Below are 23,038 nucleotides of genomic sequence, written 5' to 3' on the forward strand. Positions count from 1 at the left end.
CCCAGCGCCTACTAGAAACTCCTTCAAAACTGAGACGTAAATCTGGAGTCTTGGTCTGAAATGATCGAAACTAGGATGTCGTGCAGTCTCACTATCTCCTTAATGAACACCTTTGCAAGCTGGTCCATAGACCAGGAAGCACGTATTGGGATGAAACGAGCTGACTTCGTCAGACAAACGACGATAACCTAAATGGTATCGTGACTGCGTTGAGTCCTCGACAACCCTGCGATGAAGTCCATCGATACGTGCTCCAACTTTCATTCTGGAACGATCAATGGCTACAAGGTACCCGAGGGTCTCTAGTGATCAGCCTTGACACGCTGGCATATGTCACACTCGGCCACAAAACTAGCAATCTGGTGCTTCATCCCCTGCCAAAAATGCTGCCTTGACAACAAAGCAAGCCAACAAGCTCAACATTGGTAATACAAAACTATTCAGCGGGCAAAAACATCTCACAAACTAAAACGGAACACGATAATATCATTGACCGAACACAGCAATCTTCCCAAAAATGTCAATACTGACAATCCCTTATGGCAGACTGTAATAGCAATCTGAGTGAACAAAATCCCTTGGATACAAAAGGGCGCGATGCATCAAAACACAAGACTTACATACGGAGATAAGGAAAATACCCATAACGACTCCCCTAATAACCAAGGGTCCTGCTGAGTCGCCCAAAATCAAGGCTGAGGTGGCTGGGGAGGTGTTTGTCTCCTCTGTATCTGCAGTCTCTGTTGCTACTGCGGTCGTTGTGAAGGTCCATCCTGTTGATGGGGACACTCGCTCCTACGGTGTCCCGTCTGACCACAATCGAAGCAAACTCTGGTGAATGGTCTAAAAGAAGGGACTGTTGACTGCGACGATGATAAAGCTAACTGGGTAGAAGATGGCACTAGTTGTGCCGCTAGTAGTCGAAACCCTAAACGTCTCATACGTCGACGATACTGACGCTGATAGTAGCCACTAGAATGCGCCTTCCTCTTTCGGCCTTCTCCCTAAAGTAAATACACCGTCATCGGGGCTCGCTGCGAAGTCGAATCTCGAAAAAGGGGGCTTGCACGCTCCTCCTCTGCTTATCCAGGCACCTTAGGAATAAGTCAACGGGTCTGAAGAACATCAGTGACGACCTGTATCAACTGTTAGAGATGCTCAGCTCCAATAGGAATTGTCAAATAAGCGGGGGTAGCACTGGCCTCTGACGAAGGCACAGGTACGACGGGAGCCCCAAGAATAGGTACGACAGGGTCCAAAGGGGAAACATGAATCTCAAATGGTGAAGCAAAAGTCACTCGGATCTTTGGAGTAGAATGAGAACCATGTCCATGGGCACCACGGCCATGGGCGTCACAATCATGGGCACCTAGACTAGATGACAAGGTCTACAGAAAGAACAAAGGTGATGGACACATAGGAATTAGAATCCTTGAAGGCTCAAACGGAACAAGGGAAACGCACTCGGGACACTACTTGTCCTAAGCTCGCAGCAGATATGTGATACTATCCCAAGTAATTCTAAAATTACTTGCTATATTCTAATACCAACTCATGTCACACCCCAGACTTGGTAACTGGGTTCACAAGGAACCCGATAGCCGGTTCTGGCTGCAACAGCCTCCATAGTACCCCGTTCTCAACTCCTGAAGAAGGTTCCGATCCTGGGATCCTATAAGGAGGATTTTCATGATAATATAATCATTACCAATACGAGCATATCCAAGATCACATCAAGTATATCTGAGAATAACAAGGCACATATCACAAAATCCACTATAAATTTGAACTTTTACAAATATCTAAAAGGTCCAAAAGTACATACATAAGATGATAGAAAAAGGAAGGGAAAGTTTACAACACTTAGGTCCTCAAGCTCAACTGTACTTCATGCTCTGCCACTACAATGCCTGCCTAGGATCTCCTGCACGCATCAATCGTGCATAAGTTTATAGAAGCTTAGAGGGTGGTGAAGGTGTGTGATAATAGTGCACAGAAGAATAATAGGGGATACAAGAAGGAAACATGATCAAAGCCAACATCGCCAGCCTTACCAGAGCTGTCATGAACGCAAGAAGCTATACCAAGGTAGTATAATAATGTAGGAAGCCATACCAAGGCTATATAATGCAATGAGTACTGGGCGTCATGCTAAGGCTTAACATGAATACTATACAAGATGAGGCTTACACAGCCGATGCAAATGCAATATGAAGTAATGTCAGTGCTCATATTCAATCCACATATTAAGTACATTTCCATCATAAGGAAATCACCGGGGTTCATTACACTGCTGGATGACTGTCGCTCTATAGACCCCACATAGTCAAACAAGCGTAAGACACCTCACTACCCGCCTGTGGACAACCAATCACCAACAAGGCCTGACGATAGCCGACTCATTCATGAGCTGGTCAGACTCAGCCTAGCAATGCCTCCTTACATTAGGCGAGTAAGGCTACACCCCTATCCAACCGACTACATGACAGTGGGAGTCGTAGTCTAACGGTATAAGGCCCTCGTGTGCTCATATATTCCACCCAGTCACAACGTTAGAGCAGATCTTTGCTACCATAAAAGTTTTGAGAATTTCAACCATGGGCATCCTATGCACCTGGTATGCTCAAGTAATATTTTTGGTGTCCAAACATGGCCATATATGATGTATCTGTGGAGGCTACAGCCCTGATGAAGCAAGGGCAATAATGCTCATATGTTATGCAATACCAGATGGATGAATCACATAATTAACCATGCATCAATTCCAAGCATCCAACATGCTCAAGAGGAAAAATTGCGTCCCTCGGAGAAGGTAAGATGTAATGCTCAATGACACAATATGACCACACACACACAATGTCAACCAAGCATACAATGATATACATAGGTCATGAGGATGAATTTAATCACATTATATGGCGATATACAATGTATATTACAATCCTCCTATCCAAGAAGGAACCAAGACTAAGTACTTAGACAATATCCTTAAGGAATCCAACTTCTAGTGGGGGCCCATTTACCTGGGGTACCCCATGAGGCTAAGTATACAAGCTGCGGGTCTAAGTAATATAGAAATGAGCCTAGCAAGAGTCTAAGATGATTATCTAATCACTCTTAAATACAACCGGGCCTAGAGGGGTCCATAATGGGAACATTTAACCACTATTACCTAAAAAGGCATATCAACCATGAACTATATGGATAGAAGGCCCAAGGCCTACTTTTAAGATAAAAATAAAGATAACCACATACATATATTCCTTATAATAGGCCATAAAAAGATATAATACCACTTTTAACAATGAAATGGCCTAGCTATACGTCCTAGAGAAGGGGAGGTAAATAGGACGATGCTAAAATAAAACGTTAATAGCAGAATAAAAGAATATGATAGCCAAATAAAATAAATCAATTTACAATGGCGAAATAAAAGCAACTTCAATAAACAAGAATTGAGAGGTTGATACGAATTCAGTTCTAAGGACAACCATACACCATAAAAACCAAGGGTTTATGGTAGGACAACCTTATTTCCAGAACGTCCTTTGTATCAAAAACTCAAAACGGATAGGAATAAATAAATAGCAAGGAATTGAAATGAATTGCAGGAATTTAAATCTAAATTATTACAACATTCCCACTATGCTTTGAAATGTAAATATTACAACACTCACATCCACACATACATTTCACAAATCTGAATGATAAAAGATATAAAACTTAAGCAAGCATTCAAACCACAAGACAAAGAATTATAGTGGTTTGCCTGTGTGTACACCAACTATTCAACAACAGCCACACAGAATGCTACTCCACTCCTAATATCCTCACACACGGGATATTAGCGTTCACTAACAAAATATATTTCACAGGTTCACCTAAAACCTTCACAATTGTGTCCTTTTAACTTGGGCTTACACAATCCAAAAACCCACACTGTCTGAGTTTTTTGGCTCTCCTCAGATAACCACACAATGAGATTTATCTAGTGAAAATCAAACAAAACCCAAAAAAATAGAAATTTTACATAAACGTAAAATACTTGAATTCTCCCTTTTTGTAGTAGCCTGGTAGAACCAATCGGAGTAGATGTTCGAATCAACGTTCAATGTCCAATACTTACTTTACAATGGTTCTAAGTTCTAATTGATTTTAAATTAAATCAAATGGGCATAGCTCTATTTGATTTTGATTCCAAGAAGAAGGAATACAGCAATACCTCTTTTCAAATAAGATTGGAATATAGGAATAAAATCAAATAAGAAAAGCTAACAAAAAGAATATTAAATATGCACAGTGTAGCTTAAAATGAACAGACTTATCTCAGAGTGGAGGCTTGAATTTTCTTGAAATTAATCGATGAAAAACTCTGAAATTCGTATTTAATTTATAAATGAAAAGTTCACGTCTACGACTGGTTTTAGGAACCCTTCGACTGGTCGTAGAACCAACGACATTTTGAAATTTTTGAACGCGATCTTAAAAACCGTTCTACGACTAGTCTTAGGATTTCTACGACTGATCTTAGACCACCTACGACCGGTCGTAGCAAACCCACGACTGGTCATAGACAACCAGGTTTGATTGCTGGAGTTTGAGTCGTAGTTCTAAGACTGGTCGAAGGTCGAGTCATGACCTCCCAACGATTGGTCGAACAGTCTCCAGGACTGGTCATAGAGTAACCAAAAAAATTTCAAAAATCTTCAACAACTTATGACTGGTCGTGAAATTTCTTGGATTGGTCGAACCAGTGCTAGGACTAGTCGAACAAGATCCAGGACTAGTCTTAGAACAGACCAATTCATATAAATAGATTCATTTTGAATTATGTATACAAAATGACCTACCCTAAGGTCAATCTAAGGTTTATCATACCTGGGACATGAAGTATGAACATTGAACTTCATCCTTTCAGATGTAGGTTGACCTTTGAACCTTATGAAGCTTGAGATCTTTATCTTGATGTAACCTGATCTTGAGATCTTCGAAAGCTTGAACTTAAACTTTATCTTGAGTTGTACTTGAGTCTTGAAAGGTACTTGAGTTTTGAAATGTACTCTTCTTATCAATGTAGCTCTGAACATAGATGTTTAAAGTACATGACTTTACATTTCTTGAAGCAAGCACTGTACATGTCTTGAACCATTGTGATGCAGTGTCTTGATCATATACATATCAACATACAAATACATGACACAGATAGAGGTTTTGGTACAACAAAATTTAATAATCAAAGGAGCATGAGACCATAGCACTTACAATCTCCCCCTTTGTTAAATTTGTGACAAAACACACTCATATAAAAATACGAGAAGCACCACATGCATAATAAAGAATCATGCACCAGTTGTCATAAACTAGCAAGCACACAACATTCATCTATACTTACTCCCCCTGAGTAGCAGCACAAATATGAAAAATATAATGATTGCTACACATATTATAGTACTACTCATATCCATAAGCAATCAAACCAAAAGCTTCCAAAAGAGCTTCCAAAAGCCTTCTCCCCCTTTTTGTCACAAAATGACAAAGGAAGAAATAATGTAAATGATTAAAAGATGGAGTAATAGATGGATTTAATTGACAATATATGAGCAAGTAAAAGTTCACAATCCATTTACCAGTTTAACTAAAAAGTCAGCAAACCAACTAAAGTGTACAATCTAACATAAGTATGAAAGTTAATAGAGACCAAGAATTAAAATCATTCAATCAGATCCTGAAGATGGAGTAGGAATGGAAAGATCAAGTTTATGCATCCCCTTGTTCAAGCGCCTAAGATACTTGCACATATATTTAAACTAAAGATCATGGGCAACATTCATATTCTCTACCTTCTCCTCTAGAGCACGAAGACGAGTATCAAACTCAGATGGCTCATAGTCAGGATCATTTCCAGAATCTGAATCAAGTTCATCGAAAATATCATTCATACCAACATCATCAGGAAGATTATCGGCATCTTCCGCTTCATTCCCAGCTTCAGTACCACTACCACCAACATCCACTTGGCAAGGAGCCAATCCCAATTTCATCTTGTTAATATTTGTATTGTTAAAAATAAGATGATGAATAGGGGCCTCTCCAACGAGCATAGCCACGAGTATGTGAGTGGCTAAAACAGTCATAAGATAGGCAAATGGAAGATCACTATGACCAGGATGGATTCGAAACTGAATGATGGAATGACAAATTAAAGAAGGTAGACAGATCTTTACACTAGTAATGACACAATGCAAAACACGAACCATAAAGGCAGTTAGTTCTGTTTTGTTGCCAGACCGCGGATACAAATTTAAGATAAAGATTCTATGAAGAACCCTGTATCTGGGTAATAAATACTTTAAGGGGAGCGCATTTCCATTATGGGTCCTTTACACTTCCATATTACAAATCTCTAGTGAGCATCTATTTTTCTGATTCAGAGGGTTTTTCAGATAATGTATGAATGGGAATACCCTCATCATTAATAGGGATTTCCATGAGACCAGCTATTAAATGTCGATCTACTTCAAATAGACCTTCTCTAGTATCAATTTTAAACGTTAAATTCTCACATGAAAATCAAAGATGCATGCTAACATGGATTGAGCAATAGACTGGTATGTAGGCCCACCCCAATGTAAGATGTTATCTCAACCTACAGATTGGAGTAGAGGTAAGATACCAAATTGAGCAATGTGGTTAAGATCAACTGGACGCTCAACGATGACATTGCGCATACGCAAATCCCATATATCGGATGTATCATTTTCGGGAGACCGAAGATGGCGTTGTGTGATAGGAGTTGATCTAGAAGAAGATGGACCACGGGAAGATTTCTTTTTCCCTTTGGGATCCATTTGCAATACCAGATACAAGAAAACAACTAGATTCAAAAAATATGGAATGGGTTTTGATAAATCAGATTTTGAAAAGAAGAACCCCAATCTTATACTGAAAGACCAAATAAAGTGCACGAGAGTGAAAAATGAGATACAATAAGCAAGATTCTACAAGAAAAATACAAAAGAACCACTAACCTTGAAAGAAAATGATGGTGGGTTCGACCGGTCGGGCTTAGGCTCGTTGAAAAGTGAAATGGAAATGAAGAAGAAGAAGCTTTTCCCCAATTTAAAGAGATTTCACGAGTTCCATGACTGGTCGTGGATATACACAACCGTTCATACCAAGACTGGTCGTGTATACTCACGACTGGTCGAGTACCGGCCAAAAATTGAATTTTACAACTAATTTTAAAATCCAACCAAAAGGATAAATAAACATATATATAATATGATACAATAATGCAAGAATATTTAATTTAAATTGCACATACCAAGATCAAACTTTAATTTATTAAACCTACCTTTGTCAAGCGGTTTAGTACAAATATCCACAAGTTGAGTCTCAGTAGGAATATATTCCAAAGATATTATTTTTTCTTCTACTAATTCACGAATGTAATGATACCTAATGTCAATGTGCTTGGTACGTGAATGCTGGGTTGGGTTTTTAGAAATATTTATCGCACTAGAATTATCGCATTATAAAACCATTGAGTCCTGTGTAATTCCATAATCGCTTAACATATGTTTCATCCAAACAAGCTGAGTACATGCATTTCCAGCTGCAATGTATTCAGCCTCAGCAGTTGAGAGCGATATAAAACTTTGCTTCTTACTAAACCAAGAAACCAAACAATTTTCAATATAAAAATAACCACCACTGGTTGATTTTCTATCATCAATATTACCAGCCCAATCAGCATCTGAATACCCAGCCAATTGGACACTAGTATCAAATGAATACCAAAGACCCAAATGCACAGAACTTGCAACATATCTAATAATCCTCTTAATAGTAGTTAAATGAGATTCTTTAGGATTAGACTGATATCTAGTACAAATACAAACACTGAAAGCTATATCAGGTCTACTAGCAGCTAAATAAAGCAAACTGCCAATCATGCTATGATACAATTTAGGATCTACATCTTTACCTGTAGAGTCTTTTGAGAGTCTTAAAGATGCACTCATGGGAGTATCAAAATTCTTACCATTCTCAAATCCAAACCTTTTAATCAAGTTCAAAGCATACTTAGTTTGAGAAATAAAAATTCCATCAGGTTGTTGTTTTTCTTGCAACCCTAGGAAATAATGCAATTCCCCAACCATGCTCATCTCGAACTTAGATTTCATTAAATCTGCAAACTCAATAGTCATGTTAGTACAAGTTGATCCATAAATAATATCATCAACATAGATCTGAACCATTAAAACATCATTATTATTTTTCTTAACAAAAGGTGTCTTATCTACACTGCCCATTTAAAAATTATGACTGAGTAAAAACTTAGTCAATTTCTCATACCATGCTCTAGTAGCTTGTTTTAAACCATAGAGAGCCTTTTTAAGATGGTATACATGATCAGTAAACTTAGGGTCTTCAAACCCTGTAGGTTGTTCAACATATACCTCCTCATGTAAATCGCCATTCAAAAAAGTATTCTTTAGATCCATTTGATAAATCTTAAATTTTCTATAGCATGCAATGGATATAAAAAGTCTGATTGATTCAAGGCGAGCAATTGGGGCAAAGGTATCATCGTAATCGATGTCTTCAATTTGAGTGTACCCTTGTACAACCAATCTTGCCTTATTTCGAATTATATTTCCAAGTTCATCAAACTTATTTTTGAAAATCCATTTTGTTCCGATAATGTGTTTATCTTTAGGTCTAGGAACAAGATACTAGACATCATTACGAACAAATTGATTAAGTTCTTCCTGCATGGCAACTATCCAGTTTTCGTCACAAAGAGCTTCTTTTATATTCACCGGTTCTATCTGGGAAGTAAAGCACACGTAATTACATGTCTTCTAATTGTCTACGAGTGCGCACATCAGTGAGAGGGTTTCCAAGAATTTGAGTGGTTGGATGATCTTTGACAGTCCTCAGTTCAGAGTTTTCTTTATTTAATAAAGTATCTTGTTTGTCAATTAAATGAACTTCATCATTATCTGAACTCGGGGCTGGTGTATTCAATTGATCATCAATGACCACATTAATGGACTCTTAAATCACACCGGTCCTGTTGTTCAGTACACGATATGCACGACTGTTTAAAGAATATCCTAAAAAGATCCCTTCATCACTCTTAGTGTCAAACTTTTCCAAATTTTCACGGTCATGTAAAATATAGTACTTACTGCCAAAAACTTGGAAGTATTTGATAGTAGGCTTCTTATCAAACCAAAGTTCATAAGCTATTTTATTATTAGATTTACAAGTATAAACCCGGTTAATAATATAACAGGCAGTATTCACTGCTTCAACTCAAAGATTTCTAGGAAGCTTCATACTATTTAACATTACGTTTTCCATTTCTTGAAGCACTCTATTTTTCCTCTCCACAATTTCATTTTGTTGTGGTGTTTTGGGCATAGAGAATTCATGCGATATGCCCTGATCACTACAGAATTTCTCAAAACTGCTATTCTCGAACTCAGATCCATGATCACTACGGATCTTACAAACTTGAGAACTTTTTTCAGTCTGGATCCGTTTGATAATCCTTTTCACTTCATCAAGGGTTTTTGATTTATCTCTTAAGAAAGTCACCAAAGTGAATCTGGTAAAATCATCTACAATTACCAGGATGTATTTTTTGCCACCTCGACTCTCCGTCCTTATAGATCCTATAAGATCTATGTAGAGTAGCTTGAGTGGTCTTAATGTGGCATTGGAGTTCACCTTTTTATGAGAGCTCCCTGTTTGTTTACCATACTGGCATTCACTACTTATTTTGTCTACTCTTTGCAACTTTGGTAGACCTCTAATTAGTTCTCCTTTATTCAATCTGTACAAATTACGGTAGTGTACATGTCCAAGGCGTTTATGCCATAATTCTGTCTCATTGGTATGGACCATGCAGCATTGTTGATTAGATGAGCTACCATCGCTTACAATATAGCAGTTTTCAGAAGTTCTGCAACCAGTTAATATTACAGAACCCATTTTGTTTATGATTTCACAACCTTGATTGAAAATTTTCACACTATGGTTGTTATCGCATATTTGGGATATGCTTAATAGGTTTTGTTTTAGCCCCTCAACATATAAAACGTTCTTAAATAAGGAAATATTATAAAGTTGAACCGTACCTTGGCTAATTATCTTGCAATTACTTCCATCACCAAAAGTAACTGACCCATCAGTCATATCTTTAAGATCGGTGAATAAAGCTTTGTCGCCTGTCATATGCTTAGAGCATCCACTATTTAGGTACCACTTTGAATGACTTGTAGCTTTGAAAGCGGTGTGGGCAACCAAGCAGGCAACCTTAGGAACCCATTTCAGAACTGTTTTGGTTTTAGGAGTATAGTTAGTCTTCTTCTGTCTGTTGTTATAAGAATGACATCCTGAGTTAGATTTTAAGAGCTCCTTGAGTAAATCAACTATCTTTTCAGCTAGTGGGTTTCTGTTCTGATTTTTGAAGTTGACATAACTGCTTTTAGGTTTTTGAAAAGCTTTTGTATTTTTAGAAAAACCTTAACTAGTATTTTTCCCTTTTGATTTAGAGAACTCTCCTTTCACAAACTTAGGAGAAGTATACTTTTGTTTAGGAGGAACATTTTTATCGTAGCCCAACCCGGATCTGTCACCACATTTTCTAGATTCGGATAAAAATTTTTCTAACTTTAGATCTCCTTGGGCATACCTTCATGTATCCTTTAAACTCAGAAGAGAAGATACTTCATTTTTAAGTTTCTCATTTTTAGATTTCAGAATTTCAATTAGGGAGGTTTTGATTTCTAAATCGCATTTTGATTTTTCAAAACAATCTGAAATTTAGAAATTTTTTTAAATAAGAGATTCAAAACATTCTTTGAGTTTAAAAAACTTTTCTTTTTGAAGTTTAAGTTTGACAGCAATTTTACAACTTTCCTTATATAAGGCATTGTAAGCGTCTTGAAGATCATCTTCATTTTCATAATCACTATTCAGATTTTCTTCGCTAGTTGAATCATCATAATCTGAAAAAGTGAATTTGGCTAGAGTCATAATGGCTTTAACTTCATTGCCGACTCGGTTTCAGAATCTTCTGATTCAGAAGAAGCTTCGGAATCAGATGATTCATCCCAAGTAGCCAACATACCCTTCTTTTTGGGTTTGTCTTTTTTAGGACATTTGTTTGCTAAATGCCCATATTCTTGGCAGTTGTAACATTGACTATCTTTCAAAGACTTCCAAGTTAGATTTAGGTTTTAATCTTTTCTTATCATTTGATTTTTGACAATCAACCCTCTTTTTACTCTTAAAAATCTTATAAAACTGTTTAGCTAAAAGAGCCATATCATCTTCAGAATTTTCTAAATCAGAGTTTTCTTTAGAAGATTTAAGAGCGATAGATTTACCTTTAGGAGCTTTAAAGTTTTACTCATAGGTTTGTAAAGAACCAACTAGTTCTTCTACCCTCATATTATCCGTATCACGAAGTTCCTGGATCGCGGTTACCTTAGAGTTGAACCGTTTAGGAAGTGAGCGTAGTATCTTTGCACACACTTTACTTTCTAGGATTTTATCGCCAAGACCCCACATTGAGTTTACAATGTCATTTAATCTTATGAAAAAGTCCACAAACATTTCATTTTCCTCCATATGAATTTCTTCAAATTTGGTTGTAAGGAGTTGGACCTTAGATTTTTTTACAATTGATGTACCCTCGTGTGTCATTTCTAAAATATCCCAAGCTTACTTTGCAGTGTCACAGAATATAATTCTTTTGAACTCATCCGGTGATAATGCGCAAGTGATTGCATTTAGTGCTTTTGCATTAGCACTACTCTCATTTTTCTGAAGAGTGGTCCATGAGAAATACAGTGCTGCTCTCATTGATTTTGAACCATCGATACCAGTCACTTTAGTGGTAGGTGGGTTCCATTCAATCGATGTGGCTTGCCACACACTCTCATCCATTGATTTGAGGAAGATCCTCATCTTAGCTTTCCAATAGGCATAGTTGGAGCCATCAAAGGGTGGAGGCCTAGTGACTGATAGGCTATTAAAATTTAACATCTTTTGAATAGCTTAGATCGTTAGCTCAAGAAATAAATCCAAATAAAAAGCAATAAGATCGAGCTATTAGGCTCTGATGCCACTTGAAATGGCCTAGCTATACATCCTAGGGGGGGATGTGAATAGGACGGTGCCAAAATAAAACTTTAACAGCGGAATAAAAGAATATGATAGCCAAATAAAATAAATCAATTCACAATGCTGAAATAAAAGCAACCTCAATAAACAAGAATTGAGAGATTGATACGAATTCAGTTCTAAAGACAACCTTACACCATAAAACCCAAGGGTTTATGGCAGGACAACCTTATTTCTAGAACGTCCTTTGTATCAAAAACTCAAACCAGAGAGGAATAAATAAATAGCAAGGAATTGAAATAAATTGCAGGGATTTAAATCTAAATTATTACAACATTCCCACTATGCTTTGAAATGTAAGTATTACAACATTCACATCCACACATACATTCCACAAATTTGAATGATAAAAGATATAAAACTTTAGCAAGCATTCAAACTACAAGACAAAGAATTATAGTGGTTCGCCTGTGTGTACAACAACTATTCAACAACAGCCACACAGAATGCTACTTCACTCCTAATATCCTCACACAGGGGATATTAGCGTTCATTAACAAAATAGGTTTCACAGGTTCACTTAAAACCTTCACACTTGTGTCTTTTTAACTTAGGCTTACATAATCCAAAAACCCACACTGTCTGAGTTTTCTAGCTCTCCTCAGATAACCACACAGTGAGATTTTTCTGATGAATTTCAAACAAAAACCAAAAGAATAGAAATTTTACATAAACGTAAAATACCTGGATTTCTCCTTTTTGTAGTAGTCTGGTAGAACTAATCGGAGTAGATGTTCGAATCAACGTTCAATGTCCAATACTCACTTTACAATGGTTCTAAGTTCTAATTGATTTTAAATTAAATCAAATGGGCATAACTTTATTTGATTTTGATTCCAAGAAGAAGGAATACAACAATTCCTCTTTTCAAATAAGATTGGAATATAGGAATAAAATCAAATAAGAAAAGCTAACAAAAAGAATATTAAATATACACAGCATAGCTTAAAAAGAACAAACTTATCTTAGAGTTGAGGCTTGAATTTTCTTGAAATTAATTAATGAAAAAATCTGAAATTCGTGTTCAATTTATAGATGAAAAGATCACGTCTACAACTGGTCTTAGGAACCCTTTGACTGATCGTAGAACCAACAACATTTTGAAATTTTTTAGCGCAATCTTAAAAACTGTTCTACGACTAGTCTTAGGATTTCTACGACTGGTCTTAGACCACCTACGACCAGTCGTAGCAGACCCAGGACTGGTCGTAGACAACCAGGTTTGGTTGCTGGAGATTGAGTCGTAGTTCTAGGACTGTTCGAAGGTCGAGTCGTGACCTCCCTACGACCGGTCGAACAGTCTCCAGGATTGGTCGTAAAGTAACCAAAAAAATTCTAAAAAACTTCAACAACTTAGGACTGGTCGTGAAATTTTTAGGACTGGTCGTACCAGTGCTAGGACTAGTCAAACAAGGTCTAGGACTAGTCTTAGGACAGACCAATTCATATAAATAGATTCATTTTGAATTATGTATATAAAATGACCTACCCTAAGGTCAATCTAAGGTCTATCATACTTGGGACATGAAGTATGAACATTGAACTCCATCTTTTCAGATGTAGGTTGACCTTTGAACCTTATGAAGCTTGAGATCTTTATCTTGATGTAGCTTGATCTTAAGATCTTCGAAAGATTGAACTTAAATTTCATCTTGAGTTGTACTTGAGTCTTAAAATGTACTTGAGTTTTGAAATGTACTCTCCTTATCGATGTAGCTCTGAATATAGATGCTTAAAGTACATGACTTTACATTTCTTGAAGCAGAGCACCATACATGTCTGGAACCATAATGATGTTGTGTCTTGATCATATACATATCAACATACAAACACGAGACACAGATAGAGGTTTTGGCACAACAAAATTTGACAATCAGAGGAGCATGAGACCATAGCACTTACAAACAACATGGGCTCCAAGAGGGGAATTAAGGCCCAAGGCTCAATTCCCAATGGCCATAGAATACATGTATTAATTTGGATTTGGTGGGCAGCCCGCGAGCATAATATACGACCTAAAAAAATAAGTTTAAGTTTGGTTGAAATGGGCCCAACTATATCAGCCCACTAACTAACGATTTAAGTAGGCAACCAAGGGCTCAATACTATCCTTATCTCAACCCACAAGTCCATCAAAATGGTGGAAGTCGGCCCAATATATGGTTGGGCCAAGCCAAGACATCCCAACCCACTCTGGGCCCATGAGATGCCCGAAAAATCTGATCTAAGATGGGGTCCTCATGTGATCACTAAAGGTGACCCAAAAGAATGCACTAATTAAGCCCAAAGATTATAAGAAAATATAAGCATGTAACACGTACACAAGTTCTCAATATGGTGGGCCTCACAGCCAAATAAAGTTTTAACCATAAAATTTTACATCTAAGGCCCTTTGATAAACTTTTGGCCCGTTTGACATCCTGGACTTGTTAAGGTCCAGAAATTAGTTAACTATGTGGAAATAATCTCATGAAGGCTAACTATACTCACTGGGAGACCTCACCAGATGGAGAGTATGTATATATCATGAAAAGATCAAGTGGACCTGCTACTGGATTGTGAGTCCAGCAGCAACCTAAGGCAGAGAGAGCTTCCATGATCGGGCGATCCAAGGCTTGAATGGCCTGGACCAACATACGTTAAGGTAGGCTCCACATACATCCATATTTAGCCTCAAATAAACGGCCCAGGGTCTATAGTGGGCCTTAAACCATCCATAGAGAAACCCATGGGCCCACCTTCTGATCACCCAAGAAGACATTCAACCTCAACTGGGTCCCACAAGGTAGCCCACTACGCAAATAAAGCAAGGTCTAAGGCCCAAGCAATGCATGTCCTAATGGGCTATACACAAGCCCAATTCATAGGCAAAATGGTGGGCCCTCAAGTAAGGTTTGGGCCCAACCGTAAAGGTCATAAATCCATATATTGTGGTGGGCTTCATGGGCAACCCAATAGTTCATCCTTATAGGCAAATCTCATACTTTACACAAGTGAGTTGGGCCCCACTTTTTGGCCCAAGTACAGGGTTAACTTAGTAGGCCGCCAAGGGCCCAACTACTTGCATATTATAGCCCTTAAATCCATCATAATAGATAGGAGAGTATATGCCCAAAGGTTAATGGGCCTACTAAAAGAATCTAGTCCACAAGGCCTAAGGAATTAGTTAACTAATCACACGCAACATTCCAATAAAACTCAACTTGGGTGGGCCTCAACTGGGACCTAATCACATGCCAAAATGCTATAGAGAAAGGGTAAGATAACTGATCTAAGTCCTCTTCACATCTGGTGGGCCATGCTACCCCAATTCATATATGGATGGCAACATTGGGCCCATTGCCAAATTTCAGCCCACCCAAATTTCTGGGTTTGTTGGAGTCCAACAATAAATGTCTTTATTAGTATATTTAATCTCTGATGGCACACACACATCACTGTGGGCCCCACCAATGAGAGAGGATATGCAACACATATATTAAGTGGGCCAAGTTGTTGGAATCCAGGCCCAACAGTAGCCAAAGGCAGGAATGTCCAATGTGTAGGCAGCTCTATGGGCCTGGGATATCTAGCCCAAAAATCCACCCAATGGGCCCCAATTGAATACTAAAAAAAAAAAAAAAAAAGAGGATGATCAATCCCCTAAAGACCCCACATGGATGGATGGTGGGATATATAACACATCAAGATGGGCCCACGAAGCAGGCTGGACGGCCCAACTTGGGCATCCCGGCCTAGTGGGACACTCCCGGCTGCGCCATAATTAGCTTAAATGTTTTTTGGGTTTAAAATTTTGCAGTGTAAAATGTACATGGGTGGGCCATACCTCCATAAAATTTCATAATTTTTGAATAATTAAAAGTATTTTAATTAATTTATAGAAATCAGTCTGTCCAGAAAATCGAACTGACCTGGACGTCCCAACGTGGTGGGCCTATCCAGCCCTTGTCACGGTGTGCACAGGGTTCCATTGGCCTCAAAAATATGTTGGTAGGTCCTAACATGAGTGGGCCACCTCTCTGCAAAATTTTAAAATTTTTGGACAACTAAAAATATTTTAATTCATTTTAAGAAAGCAATTTGTCCTGAGATTCTTCCTGATCTGGACACCACAATATAATTGACCGGTTCAGCTATTGTCATAGTGTGTACAGGTGTCTATTGGCCCTAAAATTTTGTAGGTGTGTCCTAATATAGATAGGACATCCACCTGCAAAATTTTAGAATTTTGAAGTGGTAAAAGTATTTTATTTAATTGATACAAATTCTGGACAACAATGTTTTTCCAAAAAAAAAAGATCTGCTACTGCACAACGTTGTTGTCCCCATGATTGGCACCTCATGGGGTGGGCATAGGTCTCTCAAATCATTGGGAAAATAGGGGGGTTTGGTACTCCCATGTATGTACAACAAGTGGGGACCACTGGAGCGGCCCACTTCCCTAATTCAAGATACAATAGGCTCCTCTCCAACATGTAACATTGTTGGACTGTCCAGAAATTTCTGGACATCCAGCCTACTTTGGCCCTTCCCATAGGCCTCAATCAAGGGTTAAGTGATGTGGGGCCCATCCTACATCAAGGTAGGGTCCATGTCTTAGAAAAATCCTAAAGAAATCAGGAATAAAAAACCCCACAAATGGGCCTAAAACAGTGCCCAAAAACCATGCAGCAAATGGGCCTGAGATTTAGACAACAGCATATACTGTCTATTTCCAGCCCATGGAAAAATATCCAGCAGGATAAATGGTCAGATACATCAAGTGGGGTCCACCTAGATGGACCACAAAAATTTCAGACCCAAATCCATCCAAGAATCTCCAAGAAATCATGCCTTATGGGGCCATCCAACCCATGCATCATACATGCATATGGACGTCCAGCCTGGTGGGCCTGGGGCATCCCAAAATCTGATGGGTTTGGGACTTCTTTTTTTTTTTTTTTTTTTGTCACATTAGTGGGTCACCAACATCAGAAGCAAAATAGGGAAAAGAGATAGAAGGAACAGAGAGGGAGGGAGAGAGATCAACGGCCTTAGAGGATTCCGACACTATGAATCCTCTACCATTACAATCACACCTACATCTTACATGAATCATACATGCATATAATCTATACAAATGTATGAAATTCTGAGGTAGGGATACCATCCCCACCATGCACCTCAGGTCTAAATGACCCAAATAATCTAGATTTAAAGAGAAAATTTATCATGGTGGGTCCATGGAGAATGGCTCACCATGGAAATGTACATACATGTAGCGGGCCTCGGTCTCACTTCATGGAGCTATGTAGGACCTCCACCATTGATTGGTGGGTCCTACAAACTCCCAAGTGTGTAAAGAAGAATATGCAAAAAGAAGAAAGAAGGAAAGAATTCCAATGCATCACCCACCTTAATGGATCTTCAAGGATTTTTCCTATCTCCAAGCTCCTTAAGCTCCAAGGGTTATAAATCTATGGTTAAGATCACTTTTCAAAGGTTAGATTGGGAGGTTTTTGAGAGAAAATGGGTTGGAGTTGCTGGAATATGGAGGAGAGGTGGAATGAGAGAAATAAGAGGGGAGAGAGAGAGAGAGAGAGAGAGAGAGAGAGAGAGAGAGAGAGAGAGAGAGGGTTTGTAGGAGAGTCATCATTGCTCTCCCTCCTTGGTTAGAGAAAGTAATCATAACCTATGGTGAAAATAACAAAGTTGTTAGGCTTAGACAAGGCTTGGTGGTGTTTAGAGTGGGTGGTGTTCAATCCATGCAATTGTGTAGTGTGTGTGTGGTGTGCATGAGAAATTGTGCCATGGAGATGGCCCATGTACAAAAAGTTGGCCATATGATGAAATACTCATAACTTTTGATCCGTAGGTCGGATGGATGCACAAGACACGTCATTGGAACTGCAACGACAATACAATCGAGATGACATAGCTCTATGGTCGATCTGAGTCGGGTCTAAATAACCGGACTCAAGGATGACGACAAACACAATCCGAGAGTCGCAGGTCGCCGGAATTTGACCGGTAAGATTGCGGGACCAAAATGGACAGAATGCATACTCACATACATGAATGCACACATGAAAACTAGGGTCAGATCTCACAGTTTGCTACCACCTTTCTCCCAAACAAGGAAAAAAAAAAAAAAAAGGGAACGAAGACCATTGTTTTAGGGAATAGGCCTGTTGAGTTGAGATTATCATCCATCATGTTTCCACTCACAAGACGTCGGCCAACGCTGAATTAAAATGCACAGTATGACTTAGAAAGAGCATCCCTATTATCTTTTATTGATGGAAATGATGTTAGTATTGAACATTAATGAAGTAAATAACAAGTACCTGATTAGGCACAACATAACCTGATTTCTAAACCTACCTGATGCTAGATCTGAACCTGACCCAAACTCAAAATGGGTCCAAATGAATCTAGATCCATTTAAATCAAGTCCGTTAACTTAGGTACGGCTGATTTTGGTACCTGTTGATAGCCCTATATAACTTCAAGAAGCATATGCCCAAAATTTTCAAGTCCATCAACCCCCACGTCCACACACAATATCGATTTTTGACAAGCTGGGGTGGAACCAAGGCCATAACATTCCTTTTCATTCAACCCCCACCAAAGAATGAGGCTAACCCCCCAGGTGGGCCCACTCACCGGGGTTCAAGAGTAGAGATAGTTAGCTCATTGTTAGAACAGATTTTAGCACTTACAGAGGATTTATCCGATTCAGTGACAGCCCTCGCAACGAAAAATCCTGGCTGTGTAGGTTGCGAAAGTGTCATGCATAGATTCGCTTCCAAGCATGACAATGACTGAGGATATGGTGGGCCGATCTGCTGCATCTTCTTGAACACACAGCAGCCCAATATGGATCCGTCAAAATAATTCACTTATCGGGCATGACTCTGCTAACAAAGGATCAATCAACTTCAAAGCTTTCCCTTCACACCATAATCCCCATGCCTATGATATCACATTCAATGTAAGAATATAATAGTGAGAAGGTGGATTTAATTTGACTAATAAAGACTCTTACGTAAACTAGGAGGCTGTGAGCATGTCGGGGGAGATGGAGACTGTTGTTCCTTTTTTCCGCTCACGATCTCTAGCAGTAGAACTCCAAAGCTGTATACATCAGATTTCACAGAGAATAAACCACCCATTGCATACTCTGGTGCCATGTAACCACTGTTGTGAATGACCGTGATGGAAACATGGATTAGCAGCATTACAAGACTAGGAAATAGAAATGCCAACAGGAGCTTTGGCCCACTCACATCCGACTATGTGGCAAACATGTGTAGTCACTCATCGGTGAGTCTCACCATTTCAATACATTGACCAGGAAATCTAATGGGTTGGATCACCTGTTGTGCCATCCGTTTATGTTGAATCTGGACTAATGGACCGCATTTTTAACTTTCCATTTCTTTAGTAGACACAGGTCACCCTGTTTGTTGGATTGTTTTGATCTTGGGATGGTGGGCTACCTTGATGAGCGTCTTCAAATTCAAATCAAGTGTGCCACATTCTCATATGAGTGGCGAGTCTTGTTGGGCAGGGATTGAGGGGAAATATATGTATTTGCCAAAGTAGAAAATTGCATGCCAACTTACTATGTTCCAACAACTTTGTTGGTATTGATTTGACTTTGATTTCCACCCAAAAACCTGGCCATGCCGAAGTCAGAAATCTTTGGGTTCATCTCATGGTCCCTCAAAACATTGCTAGCTTTCGTGTCTCGATGAATGATTCTGAGTCGCGAGTCTTCATGAAGATAAACAAGGCCCTTTGCAATTCCACATACAATATTTTGGTGTTTTTCCCAGCTTTACAGAGAACGCTTGTTTGGGTCTGGAATGATATGCCAATTGAGTTCAGGGACTGCAAGTTGAGTGAAATTCAAATCATGTTTAGGCCATGTCTCTTACAATGCAAAGTGAATTCACTTTATTATGGTGCTTGTGCGCGCGGATACAATGGCACACTCATATGAATGTTTGTTTTATGTGTATGTTGCTGATATTTGTAAATCTCAAATTACAGATCTATAATTACTATAAAATAGAAGGAAAATAAAAACCAAAAATTATAATGACAGATTGAAGCATGTGTGATCACGCTGCCTTAAAGCATTATTTGCCCCTTCTCAAAGTAATTAATACTACTGAGAGGTTGCAAGCAAATAGCTTACAGGATACGACGAGCCTGTGTGTGGTTCTGCGTTTAGCAAGCACGAAAGAACCACTAGCAGAACTTTGTAGAAACAATTTTACTGACAGATGAAAATTAAAAGAAAAATTCCCAAATGAAAAAAGAGAGAATTGAAGAGTAGCGTTGTTGGATTAAAACACTACATTGGTCTAGTTCGTGTGCACTAGTGGTCCTGGCAGTCTCAAGTTCACATTGAACCTACTGGCTCGATCAGAGAACAGGTAAAGATTGTCGATTCGGATGAGAGAATGAATTGATTTGCTTGAGATTATGGAATGAACCATCCAAACTCTATTTATGTAGCCAAGGGTGGCTGGACATTTTGGTCCAGGGTCATAAACACACTATATTGTTTCTGACTATTGTTGATAAACTAGCCATTTTTTAGTAATTTCTGACCGTTTTACATGTGGGAGACCAGCTGCATGCTAGCCGTTGAGACATAGTGGCTAGTTGTTTCTAACTATTAGGCTAGCCACATGCAACAATTTCTGCATGGTCTGGTTAATAACTACATGAGCAGTTACATCAGGCCTCTTAAATGACTACGCAACTCCTATATAAGGCAGAGAGTTATATCTTAGACCTCTTACCCACAACACTCCTCAACAACGAACCCAGCCATATAACCTATCTCTTTTGGCCACTATCACACTGTGACCCACATATGACTCAAGCTGGTTCACGTAAGGTCGCGAGAAAGCGACCCATCCGCAGCACGATGCGCATGTGCGAAGTGCGCCGCCAGAGCCTCTACAGCCACACTGCCTCACATGCCCATACCCTCGCACCAAGACTGTGACCGTACTCGTGCGTGCGCATGTGTTCCAGTGTGAAGTCTTGGTACACCTTTATTGCACCAATCAAATATTAAGGTACTCAATGCCCTACTTATCAAGATGATTTTTTTTCTTTTTTATCCTTTCTGATATGGGACCATTCCCGAAGGTAAAAAACCAACTTTTTCACAAAGACTTATATATTTATATATAATTTATTTATATTTAAATATCTTTTTAACCAAAACATTTTCCATAACACATGTTGTGTGTGTGCACGTGTATTTGCGTGTGTGGTGAAATTCAAAAATTGAAGAAGAGAGAAAGAGTCCAAGCCAAAGATGAAGACATCAAGGCTGGTATTTGGCATGTATTCATATATGAGCAGTTTCTCTCCTCTCTCCATACCGCAATACAAGAGCCTCACAAGGTTTCTGTGTTGGAGTTTGGCAATCAGCGTCACTTCATTCTTGAATTCCTCCAAACCTTGCCCTGAACTCCTTGATAACCTTTTAACTGCTATTTCCTTCCCATTAGGTAATATTCCCTGAAAAAGATTTTCCATGCAATGATTACTTAATTGGAAAAATAAAATGCATCCTGTTCTGATTAAGGCCTAGTCAACTAATCCTAGTAAGGCTTTTTTTGGATGGCCAAGCAAATTGAATTGCAAAATTCAGTTTATTCAAGATGTCAGAACAAACTCAATGAATTTTCCGACCACTCATAATGAGGTAGTAGTACATAACTTGCAATTACATTAACATAATTACAATTTGAAGTACAGATCGTTGATACATATGAAAAGAATTTAAACTTTATTGCTTCAAATATTTATAGACTAATTATTTCTAATTAGATGGTCCATTAGAGAAGTGCTATTACCTTATACACAGGGCCAAATCCACCTTCTCCAAGCTTATTTTCATCAGAGAAGTTACTCGTAACAGCTTGTATTATAGCTAAGTCAATCAACGGCAATTCTCAAGTTTGCTCGCAATCCATACATGCGTCCATCATTTCTGGACCCACCGGAGGCCCCAAATGATGGAATAATGCTTGATGTCCTTTTTTCTCTGGTTGAAAAGAAATATGTGACACTGTAATACTAGTCCTAATAAAATGGTGTGAGGTTCCTTGTTTAGCCTATGGGCCTCATGGCTATATACTCAGATGATCCAGATCATTCTTATGCCTGTCTGTTTTCAGGTCATATGCTTTCTATACAGTGCGCATCAATGGTAGGTCCCTTCATATTGACTGTTCTAATTATTGAATCTTTCAACAGGTACGGGCCAAATGTAATTCACTTGGCTAAAGGCTTTTACCAACGAAAAATGTCATTGTTGGCAATGGTAAGACTTTTACCTATGAAAATAAAAACGTTGATAAGACTTTTACCTATGAAAATAGAAAACGTTGATAAGACTTTTACCTACGTATAGATTCGTAGCTAAAAACTTTTCACAAAAGTAATAAGACTTTTACCTACGAAAGTCATCGCAGGTAAAAACTGTGTTACAACTTTTGCCCGTGACCATTTCTGTAGCTAAAAACTTCGTTAAGACCAAATGTTTTGTAAAACCGCGTGGTCCTTTTACCTACGAAATACTTCGTAGGTAAAAACGGTGTTAAAACTTTTACCTACGAAATGTTTCGTAGGTACAATCTATGTTAAAACTTGTACCTACGAAATTGGTTGTAGGTACAAATGTTGACGAAACTTTTTCCTACGAAATTATTCGTAGGAAAAAAAAAATGTGAATGAACCTTTTACCTATGAAAAATTTCGTAGGTAAAAGTCTCTTTTTTTTCAGGCAAATATTCCTGATAAACACCTGTTACAATAT

General features: G+C 38.5%; 1 pseudogene; it reads right to left on the reverse strand.

Annotated features, from left to right (window-relative positions):
- Positions 1–1,148: 1,148 nt before the first annotated feature.
- LOC131220187 (G-type lectin S-receptor-like serine/threonine-protein kinase B120) lies at positions 1,149–22,689 on the reverse strand (annotated as a pseudogene).
- Positions 22,690–23,038: the final 349 nt, after the last annotated feature.

Source organism: Magnolia sinica, chromosome 12 (genome assembly GCF_029962835.1).
Source record: "Magnolia sinica isolate HGM2019 chromosome 12, MsV1, whole genome shotgun sequence".
Lineage (NCBI taxonomy): Eukaryota > Viridiplantae > Streptophyta > Magnoliopsida > Magnoliales > Magnoliaceae > Magnolia > Magnolia sinica.